We start from the raw sequence: 6,078 nt of genomic DNA on the forward strand, positions 1-6,078 counted from the left end.
AGGGATCCACGAAGGAAATATTAAACTTGCTGTGTCTCACAAGTGGAAGACCATAGTCTGATTAACCACTCATCCCTGTGAGTTCTTCCAGCAGTTCAGGCTATCTGGAAAGTGCTCCTGTGGGAAAGGAAGATGTGGGTACATACAAATCTTTGAAGAGCAAGAGAGACTTACACTCCAGTGTTTTCTGAGAGGGCTAAGAAGAGGACATCAGTTGGGGTTACCTCATCTGTCAGGTGGGCATTCCCAAAGCAAAATCTTTATGCTTGCTTCTCAGGTATTGTTTAATTGCAGCATGGTTTGGAGGATAAATTAAATTTTGAGTGCTAGTCAACTTATCATGTATTTTTATTTGAAATGCCATTTCCCACACAGGTAAAATGATGTAACAGCCCACAAGAACTCTTTCTAGGAAAAAAAATAGGAAATATTTAAATGCATTAATAAAATAAAAATGAAACAACCACAATGTATAACTGAAGAAGAATATAATACCTATTAAAAAACCACCTAAAATATTAAAATATTCATTGGCAGGTTTTTGTTCTTTAGCACAAAAAAAGGTATGTGGGTAAGCACAGCCCTGGCTTTGAATGCACTCAGTGTACATATGAATAGTGTAAAACCATGTAGAGATATAATCAAGCTTGATAACTGAAATTATTCACACAGCAATGAATCATAATCACAGGACTTTGAGCTTATCGCAGCTTCCTGCCAAAACTGTTGTAAACAAATAGGTCTTGAAATATTCCCAGAGAGATATTACAGCCAAAATCTAGTCATTCAATGAGAGAATTGAACACTGAAATACAACAAACTTCATAAAGAATGCTCTGCCTGCAGTTGTTGTGCCAGAGCTTTAGGTAATTGTGTGAGAACAAATGTGAAAATAAACCCACTCATCAGAGAAAACATTGCTCATAGCATGTTGATTTTTATTTTCACTGTTGTTTTAGACTGGCTTGACAGATGCTATTGCTCCTATTAGGAGGATCCCTCTGAATCCCAGCTCAGTATCTACAGTTCTTTGGAAAAAGATAATTTTTCTCAGCTGTGTCTCATCCCTGAGGTCAGATAGAAACTAAGAGAAAGAAGTGATATGATGAGCATCAATATTCTGTCATACTAGATGCATCCTTGTCTTTCTTATATGCTTGTCAAAATGCTTCAGTTCATACAATTTCTAAACTGACAAAAGTTTTGGTGAATTGAGGACCAACCAACTTGTGACAGTTGTACATGAATTTTCATCAAAAAGCCATCAAGACCCCTACAGAGAGTCCTCAGACTGGAGAATTAGTGCTGTTTCTGATAATGAAATATCAAAAAAGTACTCTTTTTTTGCTCTAAAGCTTGAGCAGAAGGAATCATGGATATGGTTGCCTGCAGCCATATCCCATGGTATGAGGTGAATGCTTAGGTTTGGTCCTTTGAAAACCAGCCCTTCCTGGATCATTATGAATTGGCTCTCATTTGATATACTGCTCTTCCTGTATACACAAAATACATCTTCAATGTTACTCATAAGCTTTTTAAATATAGTGGGTCTACTCCCTGGGGACTCCTATACAGAAAAATCTGTCTGTCAGAAAGCAGCTACAGTGATTTCAGATTAGCACAAGTTTATGCCTGGCAGAGACGAATGATTAGGGCATTTCTTTGCTCTAGTGGTCCCAGAAGCAATAAAAGATCTTCAGGGAGAACAAAGTAACTTTGGGCTGCTGTCACCTGTGCAGGACTGGCAACTGCAGTTGCCCAGGATTTGGGATATATATTGTCTATACATGAATTCCTTTTCCATTGTGCCAAATCCTACATGCCCACAGCTGCAGGTGAAGCTACTCCATCTTTAATGCCTTTTGCATGGAAAAAAAGGACCCTCACATTAGGATAATCCAGGTCTCAGCTGGTCAATGGGCATCAACCATAATGTCCATCACTCACTCAGGTACTCACTGCAATGTGGTTTTCTAATCCAAAGCAATTCTGAGCTGTGAATGCTTAAGACTGATAAAAATTTATTTTCAGTTAAGCAAGAAGATTTTGATCCATGTGCAATTTCTCATGGTGTCTTGGGGACTGACAGGAGCACAGACCTTCACTGCATGCACAGCTTTCAAAAAGACGGCTTATGACAAACTCTCAGGGCCTTATTTTCTGTTACTTGCAATACAGAGAGTAGAGAATCTTGACTAAACCCTGAATGCTGGTGAGTGAGAGGTGATACATCTGTGTTGAAGCTGCTGCAGAAATCCTGTATTACCAGATGCTACTTAAAAGGTGGGAGAACCCTATGTATTATCTTTAACGGCTTTTAACAATGTTTTGCACTGATGGAAAGGCCAAATGTGAAGATGGTGGGCCACACTGAAGCTGCCATAGCCAGAGTGTGTCATTCTTTAAATAGCTGTATTAGTGGAAAAGTGGAACACAGAGCTCCAAAAGAGCTGCATGCAGCTGGGTGTTTCAATATCTGCAGTTCAGAGGGAGGAATCAGTTCGCCTAATTCCCTGCTAGATGATGCACTGTGTTCAGCTCTGGGGCCCCCAACACAAGAAAGACACTGGCCTGCTGGAATGAGTCCAAAGGTGAGCCACTAAACTGATTATAGGCCTGGAGCATCTCTCCTATGACAAGCTGAGAGCTTTTGGGACTGTTCAGCCTGGAAAAGGAAAGTCTCCAGGGAGACCTCAGTGCCCCTGCCAGATCCTAAAGGGGACTTACAAGAAATCTGAATAGGAACTTTTCACAAGTGCATGGAGGTTGTGCACTCCCCATCGCTGGAATTGTTCAAGGCCAGGCTAGATGAGGCCCTGAGTAACCAGGTCTATTGATATGTTCCTTGCCCATGGCACAGTGCTTGGAACCAAACAATCTTTTAACCCGAACCATTCTGTGATTCTATGATGATAGAGATAAATTATATGGTATAGTTTTTGCCTATATTGATAACGTCAGGAAAGGCACCAAGCACCAAGCCCTTTCTTTGGAGGTTTTTTCTGTAGGTGGCATCTGAGACACATTGGTGGGGTGGAGTGGAGTGAGAGAAGCAGGCATAACTGCTGTGCTATAGTGGTACTTTAAAACACAGATCTTATCTCAATACTCTTTTTTTTTTTTTTTCTGGTATCAAATAAGTAAAAATAGAAAACACTGGATGACACATTCTTCTAGAAAAAAAAAGTAAAGCTGTGTACAACCTGGATCCTGCTGAAGTTATTCTGATGATAAGAGGACTTAATCTAACAATAGTAACCTTCCTGTCCTTAAGATCAATGATTCAGTAAATAATTTGGACCAGGGATCCTTATTTCCGAAGGGACTATATCAGCTCCACCTCTTAAAAATTTCTGAGATATAACAGGAATTCTTACATTAAAATCCTGTTTGCAAGTGCTCTTTTCCACTTGCTTTTAACAGTGTATTCAAAAGTTGCTGCTAAAGAAACCAACCTGTCCCACATGTCATGTCCTGATGCGTCCGTAAGGCCAGTGGCAGGTTCTTGTCCTCTGTGATGAAGAGAGGATCCTTTAGGATTACAGAGAGGAACTATTCAAGGCTTGATTCTAAATACAGAAGAAAAGAGAAATCAAAACTTAGTGCATTATAAGGTTAGTGTAAGTGGTGTGAAGTTTTACAAAGTTCAGAGATGAACTTTGGAGATAAAACCTCCTGGCTCCTTCCCAGTGATTAGAGAAGAAGTCAAAATATTTTTACAATTCCTTGGACAGTGTAAGTCAAAATCACGCATTTGCTACAGAATACATTGTTTGCAAGTTCGTTCACTTACAATCATTAATCAGCTAGATAACCTTCATAGCCATTTTCCAGCAGAGGGAGTCTGTCCATACCAAGTGAGAACATGCACTATAGTCCAGTCCATGAGTTTGAGACTAAAATAATTACAGTGCCAGCAGGAGACAACTGTCATCAACAGCACAGGTCCAAGTGGTCACATTTTGCCCTGTGTTGTTCATATATGGCTTTTCTTTTATATATAAAGGGAATCAATATACACTGAGACCCATGGCAGAGCTTAGTCTGGTATTAGGAACTGCAGTATTTACCCCATGGTCAGCAGAAAACACTGATCCAGCTCTCTCTCAGTCCTTACTATAGGAAAGATAATACATTCTTGCCCCAGGTTTATTTTGACAGAAACTTCTCAGTGAGAAAAAGAAATAGCATTTTTATTCTTATAAGCAGCACAACTACTTTTCACAGGCAGCATGGCTGAAAACAAGCCATATTTTTAAAATACATTTCAAAACATCTCTGGTCATCAAATGCAACCTCTCTGCTACAACTGCTAAGGGACACGGGTGGCATGTCCACCCCAATTTTGGCTGGCTTGGTTCAGAATCTGGTATGTGGGGAGGTTTGTGCTGTTTTGCTGGGCTAAGAACTCCCGTGCCAAAGGGCAGGGACACGCTCCTGTTGGGTGGCTTTGCTGTGAGGGTACGTCTGGCAGTGGGACAGAAATAAGCACCTGGGGAGCAGCAGGAGTCTTAAACCACTCAGCTTCTCTGCACAGGTAAGGTGAGTTACAGTCCTTGGCCTCTCACTGTTGCAGAGGCAGTCTGAACTCATAAAGCCGTATTGAACTTCATTCTCCAAGCACATACAAATATGCTAATTGCAGGGGGATTATTCGTGGCTGTGAAGTAAAGCATAAATGGACCCATTGGCAGGATCAGTTCGTATGTCCTGTCAAGTAAATGTGTGTATTTGTTCAGAAACAAAAAGCAGGTAAAACAATTGTATTTCATAAAAGAAAGAAAGAAAGTCACAGGAAAGTCAAAACAAAGCTGATAGTAATTGAAAAAGGATAATTTGGCTGGGAACTTCAGCAGGAGACACGGAATCAGAATTGACTTTCTTTCCCTTTTACACTTATCACTGGCTTACTAAATTAGTTAGTAGTTTCATTTTTATTGTGCCTGTTCACCAAGGTACAAAATAACATTTTATGTATATTTATATAACATATGCACTATACATATATACATGCATATTATATATATATATATATATATATATATATATATATATATATATATATATACACACACAGAGACATGTGCTGACAATTAGGCATTTGTATATCTGCATCTCCCAGGAGGACTGTGCTGTACTGTGAGTTTCTCATCTCCTGCCTGGCCACAAATTTTGACTTTTCAAGCTGCCTCTGGGTTTCTCTGCTTTCTCTCAACTTTCTTGCTCAGAAACAGCCTTCTCCCCGTAAATCCCCAGCTTCCCTACAATGGCCTTTTCCTACAGAGATGCTTAGCTGATTGCCTGTGACCCCATTTGTAACCAACATCCTCTTGCAAGCTCAAACCCACGTTCAAGTGTGCCTGTGCTGACATTGTGTCTATGTCAATATATTCTAACCCATGGGCAGATGGACATTCCCAAGCTGTGGGAAATCTTATGAAAAGGCAGGAACAAGTGGGAGTCTGCACTGTGGAAGTGGCAGTGCCAGCTGGACTTCTGGATTAAAGCAAAGAGCGGGAGGACCCCAGTGAATTAATGCTGAAGCTCCTCTGCAGCTGTGACTTGGTGCCTGGCTTGGGACCAGAGTTGGTGACGCTAGAGGTGAGGAGTTCAGGCTGAACTTTTTCCTGCAGTGGTCTGATTGTGACTCCACTGATCCTTGGGGAGAAGTGTGGTGGACAGAGCCCAGAGCTGCCTTTGGGAGCAAGCTGGTTTGTAGAGGTGTTTTGGGTTCATAGGAGCTCTGTTAAATCAGATATTTTGGGAGGTCAAAGTTTCTCTAAGAGACAGGCAGCCAGGAGACCAAAGGATCCATTTCCTAGTGAGATGGGACACATAGGCATGTCTGTAAGGAGCTGGTTGGGGGGACAGTGACTGAGGGGAAAGTGTTTGTCTCCTGGGAATATTGCACCTGGTCACAGAGACTTTGTGACTTGGATGGACTCTCTCCAAAAGAAAGATGGCTCTTTCTTTTCCCTGTAAGTGATAAATGTGTGTATTGGGGGAGCTTTTGTGCACCAAAGATTTTATGGCCCTGGTGTTCCGTGGGATGAAGACTGATACAACAAGCACACGTGG

Source organism: Motacilla alba, chromosome 1 (genome assembly GCF_015832195.1).
Source record: "Motacilla alba alba isolate MOTALB_02 chromosome 1, Motacilla_alba_V1.0_pri, whole genome shotgun sequence".
NCBI classification, from domain to species: domain Eukaryota; kingdom Metazoa; phylum Chordata; class Aves; order Passeriformes; family Motacillidae; genus Motacilla; species Motacilla alba.